The 27,880-nt window shown below is 36.6% G+C and overlaps 1 protein-coding gene and 1 non-coding gene across 5 annotated transcripts in view; one reads left to right on the top strand and one right to left on the bottom strand.

The window, feature by feature from the left end:
• The window catches only part of Lrrc4c (leucine rich repeat containing 4C), a 1,364,812-nt gene that overhangs the window by 918,999 nt on the left and 417,933 nt on the right, over window positions 1-27,880 (bottom strand). The gene's annotated exons all lie outside the window — the stretch shown is intronic.
• On the top strand, window positions 5,899-6,029 carry LOC129675615 (small nucleolar RNA SNORA17). The gene has a single exon (XR_008719964.1). It is a non-coding gene; the product is annotated as a small nucleolar RNA SNORA17 (small nucleolar RNA).

Raw genomic sequence — 27,880 nt, forward strand, 5'->3', positions numbered from 1 at the left:
TTAAATGCACATATGCTTGAATGTAGGAATCTCACTTCTAGGAATATCCCTTGTAGTTCAAATACCTACTCGTACAAAAATAATCATTTCAGGTAACTAGACATCCACCAGCAATGTGCAATGTCAAGGCATTATATTATTAAACAAATGAGCTTAATGGAGATGTGGTTAAAGGTTTCCAAATAGGTTATTTTCTTAAAAACAAAAATCTAGAACATAGTTTCACTATTCTCTCTCTCTCTCCCCCTCGTGTGTGTGTGTGTGTGTGTGTGTGTGTGTGTGTGTGTGTGTGTGTGTATGACAATAACTCAGCGACTGGTATGAGATTAGAACTAGCTGTTGTCATAAACTTTTTTATGGCTTCCCTTATCATGACCAGATGCTTTTCCCAGAACTTAATGCATTCTGGATACTGATAGCATTTTTAAGTATAATATGAATCATGAAGTAGGTTTTTTGTTATATTATATTTTAAATAGTAAATTTAAGCTAAAAGGACAATTTTAAACTGCTTTTTTAAATTTTGTAACATGATTATATGTGACAACAAAATGATCTACCAAAATGACTCAAAAATGCAAAAATATTTTTGTTTGATATACACAAATGCTGTTTTTCAACACACACATGTAAGTTTCTACTACTTGTAATAATACCTATTATATTTGGAAACAGTACTGTTAAATATAAGGACTAAAATCTGAAACAATAGTGGCAACTAAAGAAAAATTTCTCTAAAAAAGAATAATATAGTATGAATGCTGCAAGGAAGATGCTAACACAGTGATGTTTTATCTTAGAAAAACAAAATTAGCAGCTCTGCACCCACAGGTGAATCCAAACGCACATTGATGCCTTAGTTCTTACAAGTAAATAGGCAGATTTAGAAGACAAGAGAAAATTGGCATGCATAGATGGTTAAAGTGAACAATGTTTAGTTTAGCTATCATAAAACTAAGTGACTATAAGAACTTTAACAAAACACTTGGAAACTCTGGAAACCTAACATAAGACTTAGGGTTAGTATCATAGACCAGATACAAATGGCTGACTCCCTTTCTGAGATGATACTTTGCTATTAATTCATCTCTAATATTGAATGAATTATGTCCCCAAAAGGATTGTATTTGTGTTTTAATTCCTAGGATCTCAGATGCCAATGTTTTTGGCTGTAGGATTAAAAAATAAAATAAAACAAGACAGTCAAATGAAAGCAAAGTTATTGAGATTGGTTCTGATCCACACACATTGGAAAGTGCAAAAAGGGTAGTGGTTCCCCAGAGACAACGCTACAAAGCAAGAAAGAAGGAAGGAAGGAAAGAAAGAAAGAAAGAAAGAAAGAAAGAAAGAAAGAAAGAAAGAAAGAAAGAAAGAAAGAAAGACAGACAATGTGAAGGCACAATGGCCATGTGACTGAAGGCAAGGAATGCCAAAACTTGTGAAAAACAGACAGATGCTGTAAGATTCAGACAAGAAACTTGCTTCATAGGTCTCACCCTCAACCAAGCATTTTGAAACAAATTTACATATTTTAAGCCATCTCCAGTTTGACATTCTTCTACAGTGACACTAAGAGATTGATGCAATCCCTTTACATGATTGATTTTGCGTGGGCACTGCTGTTACCTTGAGACCCCCACCAAACTTAAAATACTTTGACCATTAAACTACACAAATTTTTTGTCCACATTTTCCTCTCTTAATATACACTTTCCTGGAATTAGGTTAGAAAAAGCATTATAAAATAAATGATAAAACAGACCAGGCATCTAGATATTCTAATAGAATGTTTTTTTTTTTTTTTCAAAGGAGAAAGCAGCCTGTGGATACATTTGTGCAACTGAAGAAAGAAATCAAGTTGGCTTGGCAATGAAGTGTATACCAGAAGGGTAACTTGGTAGCAAACAATGCTTTGCCAGAGAAGTTCCAAAAGAGACCTGACTATTGTGTTTGTATGGTACCATTTTGGTCTTGTTCCTGTGAAATCTACTCTAAGCATATGAAGTTATGTTTTCGAGAGAGAATCAGAAGACAGAGAAGCTGTGGCAGGAACCTTGAGCGTTCATCCCTTCCCTAGAAGAATAACTCCCTTTGCCTTTGTTCCTGTTTCTTTCAGCGTATTGTTAAGGATGGGACTGTTACTTATGCTGAGAGATAGTAAGTAAATGCTAAATCCAGTAACAGTTTGACACTTGGGAATAAATGGTGAGGATGTCATACAACATCTGATGTCTCGTATGTTCCCACTTTATTAAACTGAAGGTTGAAACCATCAAAGTGAGAAATGAGTCTTGGTGTCATATACATACCATGAAAAATGGGCATAGTGTCTCAGTCACCTTTATAATTGATGCTGAATTGAGTAAAATACTTGCTCTCTAAAGGCATCTAATCTTTGCCTGCATAATCTATGCATAGAATTATATTTCATAGGTCTCCAACCAGACAGAGAAAGTATTTGAAGCTGATTTGTAAAGATAGAAAGATACAGAGGTCGGTAGAAATTAGATAGATACCATAGTGTATGAATATTTTATTAGTTTTGCTATTTTCTTGTCATTATAATTATCACTGTTGTTCTATGACAATTTTCTTATGTGGTAATGTGCTTATTCACTGGAATGCTAATTGTTAGATGTTCCCAAACTATGCTTTTTACTCTTTAAAACAGTCAAAGGGGGGGGGGCTTAATTAAGTAGAATGTACATATTTTGTTAATGACCATCTGTGCTGGTTAACTTTATGTCAACTGGACACAAGCAAGTGTCATCTAAACGGAAGAAACACCACTTGAGAAAATGATGCCATAAACGAGCCTATGGGACATTTTCTTGTTTAGTGATTTAAGAGAAAGGCTTAAGATATTGTAGATGGGAATATCTCTGGTTTGGTAGTTCTGGGGTCAGTAAGAAAGCAGGGTAAACAAGCCTGAAGAACAGGCCAGTAACTAGCAATTCATTTGCTTTTCTCAGCACACTGTGATTTAAGATATAAGACAGATAACCCTGTTCCAAGATGCTTAGGGTTCTGGTACTACATCACAGCAGTATTAACCATGACTTAGACACTGGTAAACACGAATGGCTAACTATTCTATGGCTTGTTGAGTCAATCATTTAAATCATTAAGTTGATTTTATGGCTTGTTTTATCCTTTGTATTTTCTGTTTTGAGCAGGTAAATGGATAGACTTTGTTATATTAAGGAAGTGTTCTTTACCTTTCCTACAATGATAAGAGTATGGAGTATCAGTCAGCAAGGATACAGTGAGGAGCTCACTACAATGAAGCAAGCAACGAGGAGGTAAGGTACACTGTTATGAAAACTAGGCTTCTATATCAGCCTTACAAATTGCAAAGGGTGTCACCTTGGAGAGTCATTGATCTCTGAGAATTTTATGATTGTACTTCAGAGTAATGCATAATTCACAAGATTACACTGAAATCAACTAAGACAATGCAGGTAAAAATGTTTTCCAAACGTAGACTCATGTAGTTCATTTGGGAGACAAAATACCTGTAAAATTGTCCTGTGGGATTCACCTGAGATAGCAGACAAACTCTTTAGAGTCTAGCCATCTAACTGTTAAACTCCTGGACTCATTTTTAACATGTACTTTCTCATTGTATGCAGTCCACTTTCAAGTCACTTTTTAACTTGGTTGTGAACCTGTACTTATTTTCAGTATTTATCTTTGTATTATTTTTGTCTGTGACTTGAAATCCATGGGCTGCAAGTTGGACTGTTTAACTACTATAAATATAAAAAATAACTTACTGTTCTCAAAATAATAACAATTATTACTGTAAAAGTTTTTAATAAAAATAACAGAAGAATAGGACTAGCTAGCTATATAATTGACAAAGTCTTAAAAGTCTTAAAATAACTAAATTTTATAAATATGTTATCTTAATTTAGTCTGGAAAAACTACAGTAGCAAAATATCATGCTATTAACACTACCATTATTCATCATTTCTCTGGAAGCTGAAAAGTCCAATATCAAAATGATGGTGTATTCACTGTTTGGATGAATTTGATCCTTCCTTGGCACCTTCTCAGTATGTTCATGTGGTCGACAGTGCAATACAGTTCTCTGTGTCATCTAGCCATAGTGTGTTCTAGGCATCTCATAAAGCATTTCCATGTCATCACCTAGCAGATGAGAATGCCAATATATGAAACTGGAGTGTGAACAGAGATTCAGACCAAAACCTAGAGATATGGGGTTCATAACATTTAAGAAATTTCTTTTATATGGCAGAGAAATAGAATGTTGGAAAAATTCAACCTCGTTCTACCCATCACATTTCTTCCCAGAGACTCATACTCCAACCAAGTATCATGCAGGGAGAACACCTAGAATCCCTGCACAGATGTAGCCCATGGTAGTTTAGTGTCCAAGTGGGTTACATAGTAATGGGAAGAGGGACTGCCTCTGACATAACCTGATTGGCCTGCTCTTTGATCACCTCCCCCTGAGGGGGGAGCAGCCTTACCAGGCCACAGAAGATGACAATGCAGCCACTCCTGATGAGATCTGATAGACTAAGATCAGAAGGAAGGAAAAGAGGACCTCCCCTATCAGTGGACTTGGGGAGGGGCATGTGTGAAGAAGGGGGAAGGGAGGGTGGGATTGAGAGGGGAGGAGGGATACAAAGTGAATAGATTGTAATTCATAAAAGTTAAAACAAATCATCTTCTACAAAGTACACTGTCTGCCTAAAAATAAAGTAGTGATTCCTGAAGTCCAGGATATATGTATGTGGTTGAAAATAGGTAAGTTTACTTTTTCTATTGACAGATTTATCTATTTTCAGATATCAACTGAATTTTTACTTATGTAGTATGATGGCATGAACATCAGAGTTGGTCATGCTAGAAGATGAACTTGAGAAGCCATAAGATCCATAAAAAACATGAAACAAAAATATATCTTTAATTATTTCAATGTACAGGAACTGTTCTAAATAAAAATGTACTCAAATACTTAACTATGCTTCTCTCTGTGATTCAATGCACCAAGTTCAATAACCACCTAGTTTTTTAGATGGAGGTTGGCCAGTCTTATTGGTGAGAAGCTTATTGTTAACAACCCAAGAAACTGGGATGAGTTTGTTATGCTATAAACAGTATAAAGATTCATTCTTATTTGGTGGATGAAAAAAAAAATAAGGTAGCAAAGTAACAAAAAAGTGACAGAATCAAAGATTGAGACTGCATTGACCTTTACCACCTCTATATCTAATGACTGGAAAAAAATTTAATAAAATGTGAAATTATCAACAATTTTAATTAATTGATAATGTAAGTCAAGGCAATAGACAGCAACAGTAATCCAACTTTTAAACAATAAGTCAGATCTGAATGTATTCTAAGTTGAATTTCCCCATTAGGATAATGGTTAACATGGAGGAAATATTTCAGTGTGATGCTCCTCTCAGAATTTGAAATGTATGATTTTCTTTACTATTAAACTGTAAAATAGGGGCTGCAGAGTTGAAACAGCAGTTAAGAACAATGGCTACTCTTTTCTAAAGCAACCTTCAATTATCAGCATCCACATGGTGACTGAATGATCTATAATTCTAGTTCCAGAGGATCTGACTCCCTTTTCTGATTTCTTCAGGTATAACATGCATATGGTACTCAGATATACATGCAGGCAAACACCAACAGCACAAGCAAAGACCAGTAATTTAGTTAAGTGGGACCTCATGAAGTTTGGAAGATTCTGTAGAATAAAGAACAACATTACTCTGGCAAAGAAGCAGCCTACGGGACGTGAAATGATCTTTACCACTTATGCATCTGCAGAGAGCTGTTGTCTAAAACATATTTACTACAAAACTAAATAAAAACACTGAACATTAAGGTGAAAATTTTTAAAATGCTGTGCACCTGAACCTAGAGTCGTTGCAGGTGTGACTGTGTGTCACACGTGAGTCAGTGAGTGGCTGATAAGAGAGAAGCTGTGTCTATGCTCAGTGTTCTGAACTAGGAACAACTGAATTATTAGTAGCCTAACATTCCCCCAAAACAGTGAGCCTGAGACTACCACCAGTCCAGTGCCAGGGGATATTCAGAACTGGCCCCACTCCTCACCTGGGCATCTTGGGAGAGCTGGCTATGGGAGCATGAGAGCATAAAACCTGCCCCTGCCCCTAGCTAGCTGCAGTGCTTGGGAGAAGGACACCCCTAACTCCAATGGGATGGGATTTTTTTGGAATGGGATTTTTATATATTCAAGAAAAGAAAAAAAGAAAGTTGCTCATATCCATGCAAAGTGATCTCAGAATTCAAAATCCAGAGAGCCTTGCCCTCTTCCTTATACATAAACCACTTTTTTTAAAGGAAAAAATAGTTTTTATTAATTTCATAAGAATTTTGGTAAACTTCCCTTTTTGGCTTTTTAAAAAATTCTTTATTAATTACACTTTATTCACTTTGTATGCCCCCTGTGGTTCCCTCCCTCCTCCAGTCCCAATCCCTTTCTTCCTCCCCCCTCTGCATGCATGCCCTGCCCCAAGTCCACTGAGAGGGGAGGTTTTCTTTTCCTTCCTTCTGATCCTAGTCAATTAGGTCTCATCAGGAGTGGTTGCAGTGTCTTCTTCTGTGGCCTGGTAATGCTGCTCCCCCCTCAGGGGGAGGTGATCAAAGAGCAGGCCAATCAGATCATGTCAGAGTCAGTCCCTGTTCCTACTACAATGGAACTCATTGGATACTGAACTGCCATGGGCTACATCTGTGCAGGGGTCTTAGGTTATCTCCATGCATGGTCCTTGGTTGGAGTATCAGTCTCAGGAAAGACCCTTGTGCTCAGTTTTTTTTTTTTTTTTTTTTTTTTTTTTGTGCTGTTGCTCTCCTTGTGGAGTTCCTGTCTTCTCTAGATCTTACTGTTTCCCACTTTTTCATAAGATTCCCTTCACTCTGCCCAAAGGTTGGCCATAAATCTTAGCATCTGCTTTGATAGTCTTCAGGGCAGAGTCTTTCAGAGGTCCTCTGTGTCAGGCTCCTGACTTATTCTCTCTTTTCTCCTTCTGATGTCCATCCTCTTTGCCTTTCTGGAGAGGAACTGAGAATTTTAGCAAGAGTCCTCCTTCTTGATTAGTTTCTTTAGGTGTACAGATTATAGTAGACATAAACCACTTCTTTCTGGCTCACAAGAAAAAAAAATAGTTCTCACAACTAATTTCATTATGCTTACGTATCACTATACCTAAAGATAGCAGGATTTCTGGGTCTGGATTACAGCATACAAATCACCTACAGTAATTAGCAGAACTTGTTTTCCTTGGCTTAGGACTTTCTACATTGCCCAAAAAGCTCTTGTCCCAGCAGTCTGACCAGCATGGCCTCCTCTACTCCACTTCTCTTGCATATGCCCACTTATACTGCACAGGGACTATACTCTAGGTACTGAAATGAAACTTCTACATCATGCTAGCCTACATAAATACATATACAGATTCATATATATAAATGAATTAAAAAAAATTCCTTGTTGTCAATGACAAGCACCACCATCACCTTGGGTAAAGGGGTCACAAAAGTTATTCCAAATAAATATTAACTATGAAGTAAGCAACTGCAACTATTCTAATACTTGAAAAAAAAATAGACTTCAAACTAAACTAGTCAGAAGAGATAAGGAAGGTTGCCTTTAGGAAGAATTAGTGAAAAAATCAATCGATTTTCCTGGAATGTGAAAGCCATGTCCTTGACATGACATGGCTGAGTTTTGTTGTTAGAAGACATTACAATGAGAAATGATAGAAAGGTTCTGGTGGTTAACTAATCCGTACAAGTAGGTAAAACAGGTGGACTCAGAGACTCAATAAAACACCCTGCCAAGAGTCCCTTTAGTGAAATCCTAGCCTTAGAGCCCCACGCACTCAAAAGCTATAAAGCTGTTAGTTTTACATTCTCTTTGGATTGTTTTTTCTGTCTTTCCTGGGTGTTAAGTTGTTGTGTGTCCTAGGGAAGGAGCTCAGCGTTCCCCTAGATGATCATCAACATCTCTGAAACAGCTTCATAGGATATTACAATCCAAAGCATGTACATACCAAGCATCTAGAAATAAGTAACTTCAACATGTACCTAAGAATAAAATTAGAATGAAACAGTACCAATAAAAGGGGTTAATCTAATATACCCAATGTCCTTACAATAACAGGAGAAAAGTCATGGACCCAGATAGACAGTGTGGACCTTTTGAAGACATATATTTGGGGAGAAGAGAGTGGAAAAGAATTAGGTGATCAGTCTGCAGATTCAGACATCAACATGTTATCAATAGCCATTGGAAGAAGAGAGAGAGGAGAGAGAGAAAAGGGAGGGGGAAATGCTCATGAAGCCCTGCCTTACTAATGACAAAATGTCACCATTGGCATCCAGAAACGTGGAACAAATTTCTTCTTTGAGTAACTCTTAACGTCCTTTGTTGTCAGAGAAACAGGGTTTTCCCACCTATATGCCGACTATCATCTCAGCCTGCTCTTTCTTTCCAGCAGCCTTCCAATCGCTTAGGTCCTTATAAACAACTGAAGCTCAAAGAACTGCTCAAATCCTTCATGGGAGTTTCTTCCTGTTCAGAGAACATTCTTTCTTGCCTGATTAAAATCCCATGCACATCTCTATGTTCAAATGCAATGTCTTTTGTTTGCTTTTGAGACTTAAGAAACTAGGCTGGTTTGCAGGGCTCTCTGACTTTGTCTTCATAACATTCAGTTCAAATTAAATATCCATTGTCTTCTTTATTAACCACATGTTCCTCTTAGAAAAATAAACTGATAACTAGGTAAATTTAGTTTTCTTTCCTACTTTATGCTTGTCAGCGTTTGTATCTTTCTCTGTGTGTAAGAATGTATAATTAAGAACTTGCTAGGTCACAGAGGAGGACATGGCAGCCAGTCCTGAAGATACCAGATAAGCTAGGGTCAGATGGAAGGGGAAGAGGACCACCCCTAGCAGTGGATTTGGAAAGGGACAGGGAGAAGATGAGGGAGGAAGGGTGGGTGGGATTGGGAGGGAATGAGGTAGGGGGCTATGGCTGGGATACAAAGTAAATAACCTGTGTTTAGTAAAAAAATAAAAATTAATAATAAAGAACATTTTATTTGAATTCTCTAATTTTTATTTATGAAAGAATATCTAGAAGAAACAAAGGTTGATCTTTCTAATTCTCCATTCTCCCTCTAGGGAATTCTTAATTCTATCTGTAGTCCTAAGTACGCACAAATGAAAACGAATAAAAACTTTACCCAAATTCCTGCAATACCACTGAGGCTAAATAGAATGATATAAACACATTTTAATATAATATGAGAATGGTTTGATAGGTCATAGATAGATGCAGAGGCTAAAGGCAGGTATTCTATATACATCTATACATGCCATAATTCTCAAACGCATCCTTTAACCACTTTACAGGATATATTATCTTATGATGCACACCATCCACAGCAACTCCTCCTAGACAGAATGGTAATACTGTGGTTTAAAGGCAAAATCAATAATTCCCACATAATATCTGCCAGGGTCAATCCGTTAAAGTACACGCTTTCTGTAAAACAAAACAAAACAAAACAAAAACATAATTTTGTTCTCAAATGAGTCATGTCAGGTATAAAGATTCTTGCTCCAAAGAAGACTTCTCTGTGTAATTCTCTGTGCCTCAAAAGTCTCAACCTTTTGTATATAATGAACTAGGTGTCATAATCATATAATAAACACTGAATCTTTGAAACAAAAGTTTTATGGGCTCATTCATAAGGGCTTTTATTGTATCAATACTTTATGTTGGAAAATTCTGAAATGAAATCAAATTCTTCATTTTTATGTCTCCATGGAGCTGGTATAATGCTACGCACACAGCATATGCCTAGATAATCCATGCTGACGTGAATCAATAGTCGCCTTGTGTTATCTTAGCTCTCTGTAGGCATGCTTTCTTCAGCATTGGCAGCAATAGTTCTTTGTTTTAAATTTTACAGACTCAGATTTTATAATTCAGGCCTGCCTGTACTGACAACAATTTACCCTTTAAAAATACCCAGTTGCAGATAAGTGAAGATATGCAGAAGGAACTGTTGAGAGGGAAATTGGTTGATAGCATTTTGTCACAGCCTATAGTTTTCATTCTTACTCTCCCTGGTGGGGCAACCTAGCGAGCCCAGAGAAGAAGAAGATCCAGGCAGTCCTGATGGTACCTGACAGATTAGGATCAAACAGTAGGGGAGGAGGACTTCCCCTATCAGTGGACTGGAGAGGAGGGATAGGGGAGGAAGGGAGGGTGGGACTGGGAGGAAATGAGGGAGGGGGAACAACTGGGAAACAAAGTGAATACAATGTAAATAATAATAGAAATAATTAAAAAAATAAGCTGTTATGAGGACATTTACCAGTGTGCTTGCTCACATTACTGTGTTGCATGCAGCATGGACAGTGATCCTCTCTGTAGAACTTTAGCTGACTGGACAAATGTGTCCCTTGGGTTGTGATTTTCAATGTGCTCTTTATCGAATCACATAATGTGACGTGGCTGCTGCTGCACTATGGGAGTAAGACCAACATCAGGTTATTAGTGATGCGCGACCACCGAGGTAGAAGAGTGGCAGATAAAACTGCAGATTTTCATTCTGTCCAAAACCAAAACGAGTTTAGTTCATGTGGTAACCTGTCCATGGTCACACTAGACCGGCGTTTCACAACCTTCGTAATGCTGTGATGTTTTAATACAGTTGCAGTGACTCCAACTGTGCAATCATTTTCGTTGTTACTTCGTAACTGTAATTTTGTTACTGTTATGAATTCTAATGTGAATATCTGATATGCATGGTGTTGGATATGTGGCCCCTAAGAAAGGGTCATTTGACCCACAAAGGATCATGATCTACAGGCTGAGTACCACTGCACTGGACTGATTTTTGACCCAAATGAAACAGTCATTTAAAGGATTGACAAATGGTCACAAATTTTCACAAAACACCTCTGTGACTTAGAGAAAATTCTTAAATTTTGACTCTAATCACTAATTTAATATTCCAATAAACCCATTTTATAAGCTATTGTAAGTGCCTTAAAACTCCAGAGTGAAAGAAAGTATATTCACTTTTAAGCAAGAAAAATTTTGCCATAAATCTTGCTCTTAATACTGTGGACTTAAAGTGGTCATAATTTTCTATTTGTCAATAAAGAGAAATATTAAAAATACTTTGTGAAAATATTAAAACTATTAAAATAATAGTTTTAAGAACTTCAAAAGGGGCTTGGGAGATGGCTCAGAGGTTAAGAACACTTGCTGTTCTTCCGAAGGTCCTGAGTTCAATTCCCAGTCAACCAAATGATGGCTCAGAACCATCTATAGTAAGATCTGGTGTGCAGACAGAATGTTGTATAAATAATAAATAAATCTTTAATAAAAAGAACTTCAAAAGAGTTAATACATTTAATATTACTGATATTTAAAGGTTCAAACTGTTTTGCTTTGTACATCCATTGAGAAAATGGAAGTATATAGTAGTCCCACAGTGAATGCGTGATAACCAAGATAGTTTAGTTTCCACCACAGTAGCCATTGTAGCCACGGAAATGTGCGGTCTTTGTCATAAAATTCATATGGTAGGTACCTTCTCAACTTGATTATATACTCTGTTAGTGGGAATGACATGGCTTCCTACTTAAGCTAAGAAAAATGTTTCTTTATTTTCTTTTGACATTTAGAATGTTCATGCTGCTCTTGTCAGTTTTGTGCTGGTAAGATGGATGCCACTCTGTAAGAACGTTGTAAATGACAGTATGAATCATATCTAAATCTCTCTTGATAAAAATAGTTCAATGTTTGCCCAATAGATTGCCTAATAAATTATTAGGTGTTTGATTTCATTTCACATTGATTACCAGAAACAGAGACCTGATCATTTCTACCCTCCTTTTCATTGAATAAATATCAACTACTATTTTTGCTTGTTTGTTTCTTTGTTTTTATTTTTATTGAAAAACCAAAGATTCAAAGAATAAAAGTGAAGGCAAATCTCCCCCTTCTCAAACATGCTACTTCATTATTTCCATATCATGTGTCTAGAAACTAAACAATGAAAACAATAAGCTGTGCTAATACTCCAGGAGGCACTTGACCTTGGGAAAATGTAGTATTAATAGGTTCCAAAGGGATTAACGAATACTCCCTTTTCTGACTTCATCTTCAATTACCCTGATGAGCAATTAAAATGCTAATTAAAAAACAATCCAAAACTTAGCAGTCAGAAGGTGATGAAATAATGCACTCATGTGTCTTATTATACAGACAGCTCATAAGGTCAGCAAACAAAGAGTGTTTAGCAAGAAGAATAAAATCATCACAATAATTTACTGTTAAGATTTTATAATACATGGTGTCAATGACCAAAATTCTTCATGAATAAACATATTTTTCTGTTTCTTACTATAAATTCATCTTAAGACACCTATTTTCAAAAATATTAGTCAATTTTAGGAAGAGTCTAAGCAATTTCATAACTAGTAAATAAAAATTCAGTCGTCCAAACCCAGTGTGCTTAATTGAACTATTGATAACTCAATACCATTATGGATTGTGGAGTTTTCAAGTTTGTTCTTCTAAGACTTTCACATTGAGTTCTAATCATTTGTTCAATTACCTTCTTGAATGTGTTAGAAGTTTCCAGTTAACTTAGCTTGGGTTTACCCTCTTATTCAATAACCAGTGGCATGGTAGTCTTTGCTTACAGTGAATAGACGTTAAAGAACACACTTTAAACCTAAGATAGCAGGCTTACAATATTTAAATTAAAAATGAGAACCAATGTCAAAAAGATAAGCTGTGTGAGGGAAGGGATGTGTCTCTCTTCAGTGATGGTAAGCTTGCTTCCAGATCCAGAAAAAAACAAAAACAAAAACAAAAACACATGCCATTTGTTTGAGAAATTCACATTAAAAATCAATCATAAATAATTACTCTTAGGTTCACTAAGATTTGTAATGGAGTGATCATTATTTTCTGAGTAGCTTATATTCCATAGTTGAAATATAAATATTTAAGTATTTTCTAAGTGACTTGGTAATTAATTCCAGCAAATATCAAGTAAATATTTTTATTCTGCAAACATTAACAAAGAGATGGTGACAAACTGCTGAAAAGTTTTCATCCACAGTAAACTTCTGAAAAGAATTTTGTCAAGTCTTTTTCTCACCTTATCAATGAAGAAAAAGTCTCTCAAATTCCTTTAGATCTGGTCTTATTGCCGATACTTTTGTTTGTCCTCTTGCAATATCACTACTTTCTTTTCATTTGTCTATTTTCCTTGTGGTCCCTTTCTTTTTTATTTTATCTTCCATAGTGTTATTCTCTCTCTTTCAAAGACAAAAATTCATATTTTGATACAAATATACAAGCATTCTTGAAAAAAGACATAATAAAAGCCCACTAGTAGATGCTTCTATATATACATATAGAGAGAAAGAATTACAACTGAGCAACACTACAACAAAGCAATATTGCCCCTACTTCACATCAGGGCTAGGTCATAAAAAGCCCAGTGCCAAGAATGAGGTAATTCTTTTGGAATTGAGATCTCTTAGTGAGATCTCTGAGTCCCCAAAACAATACAAACTGTTGCCAAAGCTCCTGTTTTACACTTCAAATTGTGTTTGTAAGACTCTACTGCTGAAGGCGCCACATACATATGCCATACAGCACAGCTAAATCAAGTAGGTACGGACCTGGAAATTTCATCTATACTGGTGAGATTCTCTGCTACTGAAAGATGCTATGTAAGCTACCAGAGGGTATACCTAGCTATTAACGTTGTGAGATAAAATAACGACTGGTCTGATAAAACTTGCCCACTGGTACAGTAGTGACATGAACATGATAGGAGAAATCAATCAATATCTAATTGGACATGAAAGTCATACCTGGCACCATTATTTGGCTAATATCAAATGGCTAGACAGGTCATAAGCCTTAGGGGAGAGCCCATTACTAGTAAGGCGCTATGGACGTAGTATTAATTGATTCCTAATGATTTATTATTTCACCATAGATCAATACATTTCCCGAATCTTATCTGAGACTCTTTTATATGCAGGATGTGTTGACTAACTTTATGACAGACGACTAGTTGAAGTGCAGAGAATAAAAGACTATAGAATATTCAACACTTAAGAGTGCATATGTACTGTTCACCTCCTCCTAAGGCTCAAGAAATATTGGGAGAAGTGGTGAGAAGAGCGTAAAATCCAGAGGAAATGGATGACTACAAGAAAATGTAGTATTATGGACAAAGAAAGATATACATGTAAAATCACAATAGTTCAACCAGAATGTAAGCAAGCCTGTGCAAACCCAAGCCAGACCAAATCAAAACCATGAAAGTACAAAAAAATCACTAGCTTCCATGCTAGAAGCAGAAGAAAATAGTTTCCCCGAGAATGTACTGCCTGGTTAACGTTGACAACACTCCAGTGAAAGACTACACATCCAGTAATATTTAGGCAACATGAATTGTTCTGATCAGTGGATGTGGAGAGGGGCATGGGAGGAGATGAGGGAGAGAGGCTGTGATTGGGAAGGAATGTGGGAGGGGCTACAGCTGGGATACAAAATGAATAAACTGTAATTAATATAAAAAATAAAAATTGATTAAAAAGAGAAAGAGAGAGAATGTTCAATGGGTTGAGTAGTGGTTATGGAACTGGGAAGAGTTCTCAGTGGAAGCAAGGTGAAAATGATCCCAACACTTTGGATAGAACTGTCAAGTAATTCATTAAAAAAACACAAAAAGAAAGGAGAAAGAGAGAGACAGAGAAAGACAGAGAGAGAGGTTACCATAGAATAAGAGCAATTCCAAGCATCATTATATCATTCGGTCTCTTTAAAAAACACCTTGGCTGAACTAGTTAATTCAACAACCAACATGCTACTTGCTAATTAGAGAAAATGTTTTATACATTTATATAGAGGTGTAAAATTCCCTTCTGCTTGGATTTTTTTCTTTTCCATGTGGGCATACATATAATATTATCTTTTGAATGGTATCCAGATACAATTTTTGTATAAATTGATGTATTTTGTACCATGAAGTATGTTTTCTGTTTACGCAAAAAAAAAAAAAAAAAAAAAAAAAGTCTTGGAATAAAACTAAGGTTATGAGAGAAATAAAGTCATTAGATTCAAGGCAACACAATTATACATACATATACATTTATGCATTTTTATATGCTTATAGAACACAGGTAATAAACATTTTTAACAATGGAATTTCTCATCCTTTCATGTCTATATTTTAACTTGAAAGAAAAATACATCACTTCCCTCTTTCCAATCCTTTCCTTGTTCTCCTAACTCTGAAATTGATAGTACTCCTTCCTTTTGTCATTGTTACATTCCCAGTGTGTGTGTGTGTGTGTGTGTGTAACTAAGTAATAATTTTTAAATGAATTAGAATGCCTATGTTTAGTAGATCTAAATAAGATAGTAACACAAGGCACACCACAATTTAATAGACAAACCAACCAAGTAGCTGGTATTATACGTAGCAGCATCTTGTACAAAGTATAGAGCTCTCTCTGGCCTTTCTCATCCTAGCAGAGCATAAGCTCACAGTCTCCACAGCCATGGTAAGCCGTTTTCATGCTTCTGTAACTTCCATGTCCTTTAAAACATTGGGCAAACGAATAAAACAATTAAGCAAAATGTATTGTTCAACTGCTGAGATAAGTCCTCTGAATTTAGGCCTTTAATTTATGTGGGTTATAGTTTGAACTCCCCTCTACGGTAGCAATGCTGCTAATTGAAACACACACACACACACACACACACACACACACACACACACATACACACACATCAAGGTAATTTTGAATGAAACTGTATTTGTTAATCATGCCAACCAAATGACCTAACAGGTTCACAGAGAACATTGTCTCCTTGACCTCTGTAACTAGATTTGCGTTGGGAAGACTATCTCATCGCATCCATTAGTGAACCATGTCAACAAATATTTAGATATCTATTGTTTCTAGAACACTGCCAGTACCTGGGAAATAGAAGACAAGTCAGAGCTGGTCTCTGTGTTGAAGATGGTTATAAAATGGGTCAGAGGACAACCATAAGTAAACCACTGTAATTTAGTATACTTTAGTACCTTGTAAACATTCAGTAAATGTTTGCAGGATAAATTTCTGAATGAATAAACAATATATGTATGGACGGGGTAATCAATGATTCCTAGATAAACAAGGGAACAAGGAAGAAATGTGCTCCTAAAAGAGATGAGTATAAGAATAATATGTGTAGACATGGGATTTTGCATGCTGAAAATACATGGGAAAGAAAGTTCAAAACAAGCAACAATATAAAAATATACAACCTTTATGAAGATTTTGTAGTACCATATTTATAATTCTTTCAAAGTTGCCCTATAAAGACTGTAATATATGCGTAATTAATTTTGCTATTAAATGTTGAGTATTAACTCAAAAATATTGAAAGCATCTGCAAAAATGGCAGAGCTGTGAAGAAAACAATAAAACACACTTTCTCTATATATTTCCAAATTCATTATTTTTGCTTGCCGAGCTATGTAAGGTATGCAGCTATTCCTCAGGAGACGTGAGTTAAAATATTGAACATAAGGGAGAAAATAGGAGAGTCATTCACTGCAAGCAGCCTTAGAAGAAAACACAAGCCTTCTGAAATGGTATGTTTAATCATGCCCAGGCCTGTATCATAACCCTCAATGATACCCTACGGGACCAGCTTTCTTTTAGTGTATCAAAGGCATAGGCAGCATCGCAGGGAGGGGAGGTTTCCCTGACACTGGAGACATCGTGTAAATCTCCTGAGCAAAAGTCATAGAACATGCTAAAGTGACAGTCAGAACTCATTTCTTGCCATCAAACAGCACCACAAGCGCAGAAATGACATGGATTGAGTAGCTAAATGATCTATCTCTTGAGGAAACCTTTCAAATGGCAGTCTTTGTTTTCTAGCACCACATGTGATTAGAAGATAAATTTCTTTCATAAATTATGCATGAGAACATGTATAAAAAGAAGAATATCAGAGTGTAAGAGAATGAAGTATATTTGTTCATATGTATATATCTTTAGGGTGTTATTTATCATATATACTTAAATAGTTACATACTTTTATACACTCTAAGACTCTAAACATGAAGCCACTTACTACGTTTAAACCAGATTTCCTTATTAAAATCTTTTCTCCCGTTGAAAACCCTATGCCTTTTTGTTGCCTTTCTTTTTTTCTTATATCCCTTAAATTAGGCCTGTTAGAGAAAACAAGAAAAGCATTGATACAAATTACCACAGCAGAACTTTGCCCAAGATATTGCTCATACTAAGCATCGTTTTGATAAGTCATATTATTACTCTCCCTGGACTTCTTTAAGGCAGAAAGCCTCTCTACCTGAGCTTATTATTAATGATGTTTAGTAGCTGTTTGCACAAGGTTAAAAAGAAGGTTAAGTTTAAGCAATGTCCCATAGTTAGTACAACAGCTATCACGAAGGGGTTTTGATAAAACTGCCAATATGTTTCCCTTTGGACAGCAGCCTCACAGTCTGAGATTGTGTCTGTGACTGTGAGGACAATACTCTGGCTGTGGAGGTATACCACATGCCATCTTTGGGCAAAGCCAACACAAGTCAATGGTTCTGTCATTATAAAGTATGTTTGATTATAAGTTACAGTTCCTGTAGAAACAGTTCCTGTTACTAGTTTCCTGTAGAAACTAGTATGAAACTTATCAAAGTGAAAAGGTAGAAGAGCTACCACAGCATAACGCCTGGTCATATACCTAAAAGACCGAAAGCCATGCCACCTAAACATTCATATCCATTGTGGTATTGTTAATAGTAGCTATTAACTACTATTAGATTTGCCTAAGTGTCCAATCTTAAGTTATTAAAAAAAAAACCCTGATATATATACATACACACAAGATAGACTATCCGTAAGCCATAAAGAACAATCTCGTGTCATTTATAAGACAATGCGTGGTTATAGAGATTGCCATATTAAATAAAATAAGCTAAACTCAAAAGGACAGGTATTGCATGTATTTTTAAATAGTAAAGGTGGAATTATGTCAGCGGCAGCAAGACATCAAAAGAGTAATAAGAACGAATATGCTTAAAGGGAATGAATATACTCAATGTGCATTGTATGTACATGAAATTATCATAATGACACATGCTTTTGTGTAAAAAAATGTATGCTAACAGATCTATGCCTCGTTAGAAACAGTTGAAGAGTTAAATTTAATTTCATAAAAAAGTATCCTTTTGATCGAAATGGTTAAGTTGGTTGTCAAATCATTCACTGAGAAGGAATTCAAGGAGGCAGCAAGAGGCTTCACAATTTTAAACGATGAAGATATTTGAAACACACAATGATAACTTTAAGGGGATCCATTGTATGTGTTAAAGTTCCTACCTGCTGCAGGGCATGGTTGCCATAGCTTCCCTCCAGCAAAGAATGGGGCATCTCTCACAGAGGCATTTCACTGCATAACCACAAGTGTTTGTTCAGGTGCCCCTTTCTGCCTTTTCTCCTCCTTTCCCCCCCTTTCCTGAACTCTGCCTGCCATCTCTCCCAAGACAGCACACACTCCTCCTTCCCTCCCTCTCTGCTCCCAATAAACCTACGTTTATGTAGTATGGCTTCATCTCTCCATCAGCTCATTCCATTTTATTTAATCAATCAGTATGAACTTCTCATAATTTAGAAGTTCACATCATACTAGGTCCCAGGCTTTTTACTACAAATTGATTCCAGACTCTCTCAGAGAGTAGCACAGATCAATTCTATGCTTAGTCAAAGCCCTTCACCATTGACCTGTAAGGTTTAAGAACCACCCATCAGAATTCTGCAAAGCAAGAAAATCAGCAGAGCTGTCCTCATCGAACTACTTAACTCACAGCCATCTGACTGTATGTATTATCCACAATGGACTTGACAATTTTGCTTCAAAGTGAAAATACCTTTTTCAATCTAAGAGAGAAGGGTTTAATTAAAATTAGCTATGGATATATATATATATATGTATATATATATATATATATATATATATATATATATACATATATATATATATATATTAGAGAAATATTTTTTATTTTATTTTTTTTCTTATTAGTTACATTTTGTTAACTCTGTATCCCAGCTGTATCCCGCCCCCTCATTCCCTCCCAATCCCACCCTCCCTCCCTCATCTCCTCCCTGCCCCTTTCCAAGTCCACTGATAGGGGAGGATCTCCTCCCCTTTCACCTGACCCTGTTTTATCAGATATCTTCAGGACTGGTTGCAAAGTCCTCCTCTGTGGTCTAACAGGACTGCTCCTCCCTTGGGGGGTGGGGAGGCCAAAGAGCCAGTCATTGAGTTCCTGTTAGAGATAGTCCCTTTTCCCCTTACTATGGGAAACGAATTGATTACTGAGCTACCATGGGCTACATCCGAGCGGAGGTTCTAGGTTGTATCCATACATGGTCCTTGGTTGAATGTCAGTCTCAGAAAAGACCCTGTGCCCAGATATATGTAGTTTCTTGGCAATTGTTTCAGCGCTTACATTATAATAAAAATTATCATTAGATTTGCAGTCTTGGCTATTTGTTATAGAATCCTTGAGGCAATTTCTGATATTCTCCCAAAACAGTTCATTAAGGTCTGACCAACCCAATGCTTCTTCACAGAACATACTTAAGAGTGAAAAAGGTATCCAGTAGATTTGATAGATGTCATTAACCATTTAGTGTTTGTGTAAAAGTAATCCTATGTAGCAACATACTGGAATAATTTTTAACAGCATGAATTCAAGACACTTTAGTTATGCTTAATGCAGTTTTTGCCCAATTTGGCTAAGAATTTAACAAGTTTATTATCTTTTGCTCATCAAAATAAATTGTTACTGATTTACTAATTCAGTCATTACTCACAGGCAAACATTATTTTCCAGAGACACTGTTATTTTATGAAGCCCATTGCCTTCAATTGCCACAAGAAAAAACATGTTTATGTGGTAAGCTCCTAGCATAGTGCTCAGCACAGAAGGATTTATTTTTCATTTATTTTGCTATTTTCTGTCCCCAAAGTTTGGATCTTAAGAATATCTAGTCAACCCAAGGCTAGAGGGTGTTGTACCATAAGACTTAACACACTTGCCATACATACTTAGGTTTATCATAGAGAAAAATGAGTGGGGATTTAAAAAAAAAGAATCTTGGGGTAATTTCAGAGGTCAGTTACACTGAAATTGGTTCCAAAAACCTCAAGCACAGGCAGAAGAGAGAAACCACAGTCTGAAGATGAGATGGCTAATTATATTAACCACAGTCTCAGGGAAACATGAGCAAGGAGCAGAGAGATAACATCACCTAAAAATTATCAGTAAGGAAAATATATTATTGAGGCAGAGGTCAGAAGACAGAGGAGCACAGCCTTACGGAGAGAAAAAAGACAGTGGGAGAGCTAGGATATAACCCCATGTCTGTCAGCATTTACTTCTGCCATTTTGCTTCCAGACATGCACCTTGGTGACAGCTTCATCACAGCCCTCTAGTGGTCCCAGAATTCCACATGGTGAAAACTCTCTGAGTTTCAGAAAAGTGAGGCAAGCTGTTCAGTCTTCATTTGTATCCCCAGACCAATCTGGAGAAACTTCACTGAAAGACAATGCCCAGACCTGCCGTCAGGACTGTGAGAAGCTTGTGACACGGTTAGGTGTCCTGTGTCAGATCACACATCAAAATCATCAACATCCACACTAAAGATAAATTACTGTGGTATTAGAGGTAAAAAGTGGAAAGGATTTATTAGAAACTCTCATGAAAAATAGTGTTGAAAGACAGTAGTTGTGAGTCTGGTGACTAACATTATGGGAGCTTCCTTGAACATGAGAAAATGAGACCTGTCAGCAGTTTTTAGGTCCATGGTTTATGAAAAAGAAAGAAAAAAAGAAAACTCAGATCATAAAAGAATGATGATGTAAATAAATTAAAATATGAAATTAATAAAATTAATGTTATTGAGTTTCTGGATTTTATTTCTGCTATCATGAGCAATATTTTGTAAAGTTCTTGACTTTTAATGGTTTAACAAGATAATTCAACAGACTCACATGTCCATAGTGTCTTTGTGTTATTTTTTTTTCTTTTTCAGCCAATCTCATATAACAGATGCTATGACATTGAATCAAGGTCAAAGTTGGTAGTATCCCACTTTTGTTCTTAGTTTTTATATAGAAAAAGGAAACACTGCAATTAAGACCACATTATCTGAAAATTAGCATTATCTGAAATTTAGCTTATGTCTTTTTTATTTTTTTAATATTAGTTACAGTTTGTTAATTTTGTATCCCTGCTGTATCCCACTCCCTCTTTCCCTCCCAATCCCACCCTCCCACCTTCATCTCCTCCCTGCCCCTTTCCAAGTCCACTGATAAGGGAGAACCTCCTCCCCTCCTCCCGTTCCATCTGATACTGGTTTATCAGGTGTCTTCAGGACTGGCTTCAAAGTCCTCCTCTGTCTCCTAGGAAGGCTGTTTCTTCCGAGGTGGGGAGGGGGAGGTCAAAGAGCCTGCCATCAAGTTTGTGTCAGAAACAGTCCCTGTTCCCCTTATTAGGGTACCCACTTGGATACTGAGCTACCAAGGGCTACATCTGAGCAGTGGCTCCAGCTATACTACTCCTAGGCATATATTCAAAAGAGGCTCAAGTGCACAACAAGGACATTTGCTCAACCAAGTTTGTAGCAGCTTTATTTGTAATAGCCAGAACCTGGAAACAATCCAGATGTCCCTCAGTTGAGGAATGGATACAGAAATTGTGGTACTTTTACACAATGGAATACTACTCAGCAATTAAAAAGAAGGAAATCATGAAATTTGCAGGCCAAATGGTGGGACATAGAAATGATCATCCTGAGTGAGGTATCCCAAAAGCAGAAAGACACACATTGTATATACTCACTTATATATTCCTATAAGATAGGATAAATATACTGAAACCTATCCACTTAAAGAAGATAAACAAGAAAGAAGACCCAGGGTACGATGATCAATCCTCACTTAGAAAGACAAATGGGATGGACATTGGATGTAGGAGCAAACAAGTAACAGGACAGGAGCCTACCACAGAGGGCCTCTGTAAGACTCTACCTCGCAGTGTATCAAAACAGATATTAAGACTCATAACCAAACCTCCGGCCGAATGCAGGGAACCAAAAAAAGGGGGGGGAGTTAATACAATCTGGAGAGGACAGGTGTTCCACAAGGACCAAATATATCTGGGCACAGGGTTCTTTTATGAGACAGTTTCTCCAAACAAGGACTATGTATGGAAGCTTATGTCTTTTTTAATTGTTGAGTCATCATATTTTCTTCTACTATCCTATGTCTGGCAATTCTGTTTTATTTTTCTTTTTTTCTTTCCTTTTCTCTTTTCCTTTCATTCTTTCTTGTTTGCTTTATTTTTTTTTAAAGGTGTTCGTTTGACATTTAAGGAAAGAAATCGCTGTGGTAGAATACAATGTGCAAATTCACACACTCTTGCATGTAAATATCACCTTGACTAGTTACTCAAGTAATTGAAATATGATACTACAAAAATAAATGTAAAAACACACACCACTCATTGTCGTTTAGAAATGAAGTACTAGGGGCCAGAGAGATGGCTCAGTGGTTAGGAGCACCCGCTACTCCTGCAGAGGAACACGCTCTGTTCCCAGGACCCAGATTGCAACTTCTAACTGCCTAAATCCCCAATTCTGGGGGATCTGATGCCTCATATGACTTTCAACAGGACTGCATGCCCATGGTGAACATATAAACACAGAACCAAAATGTACACATAAAATAAAACTTTAAAATAAGAAAAAAAAAAAAAGAGATATATTAAAGGCAACTTCTACACTCCATAGCATTATCAGAAGCTGGTGGCCTGGGCACAAGAGAGGTCATCATTTGAGTGGAAGAGGTCCTATGATGGAAAACTAATATCTAGAACTCTTCCTTACATCTTTCCCTTCTTAGCAAAGTGGGAGGAGTTTGCTCTGCTACAGCATTACATCATCAAGTACTGTCAGACGGTTAAAAATACTGTGTCCATATTATTTGAATGTATAAACCAGCATAAGCCTATTGTACTCTAAAGTCAACAATTAGAAGTATATGCTATAATAATATTAAGCTAGTTACTGCATGCATATTCATATATTTTATTCATTTACTAATATAGAGATTGATGCCAAAATGTTCTGTTTCTTTTTCTTTTTCCTTTGCAATAGATGATATATGGATTCAGAATCAAAAGAAACCAAACCAAACAAAAAACAATTGAATAAAATGAAATTGTGAAATGGAGACTCATAGACTTTCAGAAAATTTATGGCAACACATTTTAATCTGTCCATGTCCAAAAACACAAAATATTTTACTGCTGATTAGAAATAATAAAAATGGTGATACCAGTTCAGATACAGTTCTATGCTGCATTCTTTCAGATTATAGACAGTGAAAGAAAAGTGTTTATAAAGCACTATAGCGGATAGTTTGACCCCAAAAAATTGAATGAGGTCACAGTATACAGTATTATTTGCATTCAATTAATTCCTGCCTCTCTTTACTACATCTCACTTAGTTGAACTTAAAATTCAACACAATTAAATGAACTTATCTTTTGAGAATATTGAACAATGCACTGGGAAGAAAACTGTTCAAGCACACAGTCATTGGAAAAATGGGCCATCTTAACATTGCACCTCAAAATAAAGCTGAACACAAATCTATTAGAAAAAAAAGTGGGGAAGGCCTTGAACTTCTTGGCACAGTATACAACTTCCTGAACAGAACACCAACAGCACAGGCTCTAAGATAAACAATCAATAAATGGGACCTCATGAAACTGAAAAGCTTCTGTAAAGCAAAGGACACTATCATCAGAACAAAACAACAGCCTACAGACTGGGAAAGGATCATCACCAACCCTATATCTGACAAAGGGCTAATATCCAGAATATATAAAGAACTAAAGAAGTTAAAAAGCAACAAAACAAGTAATCCAATTTTAAAAAATGAGGTACAGAGCTAAATAGAGAATTCTCTGTAGAAAAATATCGAATGGCAGAAAAAAACAATTAAAGAAATGTTCAAAGTCCTTAGTCATCAGGGAAATACAAATCAAAAAAACCCTGAGATTTCATCTTATACCCATCAGAATGGCCAGGATCAAAAACTCAAGTGACAGTACATGCTGGAAAGGATGTAGAGAAAGGGGAACCCTCCTCCATTGCTTGTGGCAATATAAAATTGTACAACCACTTTGGATATCAATCTGTCACCTTCTCAGACAATTAAGGATAATGCTTCCTCAAGATCCGGCTATACCACTCCTAAGTATATATCCAAAATACACTCAAGTACACAACAAGTACATTTGCTCAACCATGTTCATAGCAGCTTTATTCGTAATAGCAAGAACATAGAAACAACCCAGATGCCCCTCAACTGAAGAAAAGATAAAGAAATTGTGGTAAAAATACTTAATGGAACACTACTCAACAATTAAAAACAAGGAAATCATGAAGTTTGTAGGCAAATCATGGGATCTAGAAAAGATCATCTTGAGTGAGGTATCCCAGAAGCAGAAAGACACACATGGTATATACTCACTTATAACTGGATATTAGACATATAATATAGGATAAACATATTAAAATCTGTACAACTAAAGAAGCTAAGCAAGAAGGGGGACAGTGAGTAAGAGGTCCTCAGAATCCTTCCTCAGAAAAGCAGAAGGATTGGACACCAGAAGAGGGAGAAAACAAGGAACAGAACAGGAGCCTACCACAAAGGGTCTCTGAAAGACTCTACCCAGCAGGGTAAGGAAGCAGATGCTAAGACTTGTAGCCAAAATTTGGGCAGAGTGCAGGGAATCTTATGAAAGATAGGGGGAGATAAAAAAGACCTGGAGGGGGCAAGATCTCCACAAGGAGAGCAATAGAACCAAAAAATCTGAGCACAGGGGCCTTGTCTGAGACTGATGCTTCAACCAAGGACCATGCATGGAGATAACCTAGAACCTCTGCTCAGACGTAGTCCATGGCAGTTCAGTATCCAATTGTGTTCCCTAGTAAGGGAAACAGAGACTATCTTTGATAGGAACTCAGTGTCTGGCTCTTTGATCACCTCCCCCTGATGGGGGAGCAGCCTTACCAGGCCACAGAGGAAAACAATGCAGCCAGTCCTAATGAGACTTGATAGGGTAGGGTCAGACTGAAGGGGAGGACAACCTCCCTTCTTAGTGCACTTGGAGAGGGGCATGGGAAGATATGAGGGAGGGAGTGTGGGATTGGAAGACAATGAGGGAGGGGGTTAAAACTGGGATACAAAGTGAATAAACTGTTATTAATATAAATAAATTAAAAAATATTTCAATGTACTTGAATTCGTAGTGTTTAATGTTGTATGTCTGTGCAGATGTTTATGGGTTACATGTGTGTGGGTGTGCACATGCATGAATGTGAAAGTACATGCTTCCTGTGTATGTGCATGAACATATGAAGATGTGTGTTTGGAAGCCAGAGGGTAACCTCTAATATTATTCTTCAAAAGTTCATTTTTGTATAATTTATCCTTCACTTATTTTCTTCTTGAATAAAATGAACTTAGATTATATCCACATTATAGTTCCTCTTAGGTACTTTATCACCATCATTCCCCTCCCCACTTCCTTTTTTATTTTTTTACCTTTATACCTGAATGAGTTTAATTACTATTGCTGATATTTCTATACCTGAAGGGTATTTTTTTTTTTTTTTTTTTTTTTTTTTTTGTTGTTTTTATTTTATTTTTTTTTTTTTTTTTTTTTTACCTTAAGGGTATTTTTTTTTTTTTTTTTTTTTTTTTTGGTGGAGCATGTGAAACCTACAATGGGCTACACTATTGAAGAAAATGAAATCGTCCCCCTGAAGCAGCCATGAACGCCAATAGCTTCTCAGCTAGAGATGAGACCTCATAAGATCCAACCCTGTCTGTTCATGCTGAAATGTTGGCTGGCTTCGTAGTGTACAAGCCTGTAGAATAGGTCTGTACAGGTTGTGCTGGCAACCATAGTTTCTGTGAGTTCCTCCAAAATGTCCAAAAGACATAAACTTGAATTGTCTTTCCTGGTCGCTAGTGATTACAATCTTTCTGTTCTCTTGTTCACAAAGTTTCATGAACCTTTGGCAGAAGGGATATGGAATAAATGCCCTATTCAAGGGTAACAACTATACTCATTTAAGATTTGTTCTTTGATCAGTTAAATCTCTTAGTTAACTACCATCAACTACATAAATACTTTGTTGATGAGGGATGAGAGCTGCACCAATTTATGGGTATAAAGGATAAAATTGTTGAAGATATTTTGATACTATGTAACTCGGGTATAATGACAGTAGTCAAGCCTATGATCACTCAGGTTCAGGGTGCCAGACTTGAATTCCCTCCTACACAGTAGGCCTTAAGCACAATTTGAAAGCTGTTGGTTACTCTCCAGATATTCATTGCACTATTGTACCAATTGACATATCTTGCCAGGTCACTCACTATTATATCTATCTAGCAAGGTTCTCATGTAGATAACATAGTTGGTGACTTTTCTCTACCATCAGCCTTCATAGCATCTGCTGACCCATTTAAACTAGCCAGGAGTGATTTAGCTACCTGCTCAGTACCAGCTTGTTTATACATATCCTGTGATGAAGGCATGCGGTATCTCAGAAATGGGGTCATGACATCTACTTTCAGAGGGCAATGAAATGCAGTTGAAATACACTGTATTGTTTTGGGATCTCTGAGGTTACCCCTACACTTTTTCTTTAAAGCCGTGGTTCTCACTCTCTTGGTACCAGCACAGCATTTATCTTTATATTCAATCTACTCTGGCCAGTTTAGTTCTTTGGCTTTTTGAGACACCTAGTAAATGCTGAATGTAGTCAGACTCAAATAATGGACTGATATTCCCCTAGTGTTTTGTTCATGCTAGGTTTGCTTCTTCATTGATAACTTGCATGTTTTTCAATATATCCAACTCATAACAATCAATTATCCTTTTGCCTTCCTACTGCCAGCCCCCTACATGTCCAAAGCAGACAAGGAAGACATAAAACTTAATCTTACATTTCATCTCTGACTACCAGAAATATCCAAAAAGAGTAAAAATTGAATTCAGTAGCTACACAAGTCACAAAGGAATAACCATGCAAGCAAACTTCCTCAAATTATAACCCTTGTCCTTAGGTGGCACTCAGAGCACTAGTAGTAAAGCAATTCTGAGTGCATTTCAGAATTCCTGAACAAATATTTCCAAACTGAAAGCCACAACAGAACAACAGCACAAAGAGTATGTACACACACACACACACACACACACACACACACACACACACACACACACCTAGACAAAACCAACTTTAATTCTGTTGAGAGGGAGAAGATCTCAAAGGCTTTCAGTGATCTTCTCTTTATTTTTATTTAAACCCCTGTAAGCCAGCTAATCCTCTTAATTTCCCTAACCTCATTTACATTTCCTATACTAATTTCCCACCAGGTCCTAAATTCCCTGGGTGAAGTATTTCCTTTGTCTTGTTCTGACTTTATTTGCCTCCTACAATCCATTTAATTTGAGGGGACCATTTTTTATTGTATACTCCTATGCTTGACATCCTTGTATGTACTACATGGAAAGCAGTAGATTGTTTTATTTGTAGTTTGCTCTTTGATCTTTTTATTTGCTTTTTTTTTTTTAATGAGAGGGAATCACACAAACACACACATACAAGGAGAAAGAGAGAGAGAGATGGAA

Source organism: Psammomys obesus, unplaced genomic scaffold (assembly GCF_907164565.1).
Source record: "Psammomys obesus unplaced genomic scaffold, mPsaObe1.curated_primary_1811, whole genome shotgun sequence".
Lineage (NCBI taxonomy): Eukaryota > Metazoa > Chordata > Mammalia > Rodentia > Muridae > Psammomys > Psammomys obesus.